The 2346-nt window shown below is 38.6% G+C and overlaps 1 pseudogene; it reads right to left on the bottom strand.

The window, feature by feature from the left end:
- Positions 1–655: 655 nt before the first annotated feature.
- Positions 656–1342, bottom strand: LOC116904928 (annotated as a pseudogene).
- Between the last annotated feature and the right edge of the window lie 1004 nt (positions 1343–2346).

Raw genomic sequence — 2346 nt, 5'->3', positions numbered from 1 at the left:
TATTCAGTAACTATCACTACTTTAATGCTATGAAGACGGTGTTCAGCAGTTATGACACAGACAACATGGCCTGCTAAAGCCATATTATTTACTCTCAGGTATTTTATAGAGCATGCCGGCTGACACCTAGCTGAGTAACGAGTGCCACTTGTCCTACTGTAACATGCATCATTTTCAGAGGGATCCAAAGAGCTACAGAGAAAATATGTGGACAGAAGTCCAGTGAGGGGTGCAAACCTGTAAGCTAGCCTTCGGGAGGTGGAAGCAGAAAGATTTAAGCTAACATGGGCTGTATGAAAATTGGTCTAAAAAAGTAAGAATAAATTACATGTGGCTTAAGGCTTTTATGGCGTTCCGGACAGTTTAAAGGAGGAAATTAAAAACACAAAACAATAGGCAGTATCTCTAGGTAGTAATATCAATGAACTGAACTGTTACAGAGAAAACCCAGAGCCAGTGCAATACATATGTCAAGTGAACATTCTTTGTGTTGGCAACTCAACGAATATCTCTTGCTAACAGAATTATAAATGGCTAACAGACTGTATCCACCATATCGATATACAGGTTTCTTTCTCTGAAAAATGTCCAGAAGAGATGAAGAGGGAGAGGCTAAGAACTGTGAGGCATTGCCTTGAGTCCTGGTGTCCCACGTTCAGAACTTCAGGGGAATGACAGGCCAGGAACTAGGCTGTTTCATGTCACCGTGCTTGTCAAAGTTGAGCTGACAGCAGGCTCCATGGCTAGGATCTTGGGAGCAATGTTTCCATATAAGCTCTTAATCTGCTTGTTGCCACTCCCATGGCTTCTCAAATGGGGACTCCATTGACCTGTGGTGGTTGAAGTAAAGGCCATGGTCTGGGCGCGTTCACATAGTCATTCAGGCTCTCTATGTCCAGCTGCTATTCACCATTGGTCTTCTCTGTGCGAAGTAGAGCGCCTTGGTGATTTCCATATTGCCTGGGTTGTGTTCCATTTAGTTACCTGAGTCTGAGTCCAGCTCTTCCTCTTCACACAGTGCTTCATTTTCTCTTGTGGATGCCTCGGTTCTGCTGCTGTTATGCAGAAGTTTCTCAGAGCTTTTCAGATGGGAAACACTATAGCGAGACTCCTGCCAGGCTATGTGCTGGCCTTGAGAGTTCCAAGGAAGCCCAGCCTCATAAGCAAGAGAGTTCCAGGGAAGAACTCCATGAGGGAAGAACCATGAGGAAGCGAACTAGGAATCCCTGAATTTTCTGTAGGCATTCTGGTGCCTTTGCATCCAAAGCATTGCACGATAATAATGCTGCCAGTATCGTGCATGTACTGGGTAAGAATACCAAGATGCAGTAGCCCTCCATTTTGAGGCCTTTGCTGTTATCTCTGACTGCAAAAGTCCAAGTGGTAACTCAATATTATGACTTTTATAATAATATAGAGTGAAGTGACAATCCGGGTAAACCCACTCAGAATCAGCACCCAATTTCATCTCACTTTTCTTCAACATCACATGGTTCTAGACGATCATTCCAACTTAAAGCAAACACATTGAGGAAAAAAAAGGTTTCAGTTCATTTAAAAAATTTACAGGAGATCCAGACACACTATACCCAATGAGAACATATCTTACCTGCGTATGGAGCACCTTGTTTTCCCAACAGAAAAAAAAATAAACACTTAACATCAATGATTGTGGAGAAGCTTAATTCTATCACCCAAAAATAATCCAAATGTTTCAATGTTATAACTTCACTTAAAACATTCATTGATTTAGTTACATGAACTCTGACTTCCGTGTTCTTTAGACATATACACATTTTATAAAAACCTTATCAAATCCTTACCGAATTTTTTTTAGTAAAAACATGGACAAAAATACTTTTAGCTTAATCATTTACTGTTAAACTACTGTATCTTCGTAATTCCTCACACACTGCATCTTCAATTAATAGAAAATTTGTATCTGAGGGTTTTTTGGCCAAGATTTTGGGTTTTTACACATGAAGATTAATTTAATGTATTTCCTAATTGTTTAGTTATTTTATCTTATTCATTGGCTTATTTTTCTAAAGAAAACCTAGAAACAAATTTAGTGAGCTGTTTCTGGGAAAAACATGAAGAAAGCAAATTCAGTTTATTACATCTGATATCTTGGATGTGAAGTCATTTGTAACAAGATGCATAGCTTGGAGCATTGAGCTGATATGTTTGACTACCTATAAATTTCTGAAGTAATGATGCAAACATCACAAAGGAAACTTCGAATTTCAGTATCTTTATCTAATTATTTCATTTTATGTTCTAATAGCAAGACAGTAATAAATCATAATTAACTGTGATACTCTGAATAAAATTTACAGTTAAATA

The sequence above is a fragment of the Rattus rattus genome, chromosome 7, assembly GCF_011064425.1.
Source record: "Rattus rattus isolate New Zealand chromosome 7, Rrattus_CSIRO_v1, whole genome shotgun sequence".
Lineage (NCBI taxonomy): Eukaryota > Metazoa > Chordata > Mammalia > Rodentia > Muridae > Rattus > Rattus rattus.
Note: the sequence above shows the minus strand (reverse complement) of the source record. Positions and strands in the feature narration are given on the sequence as shown.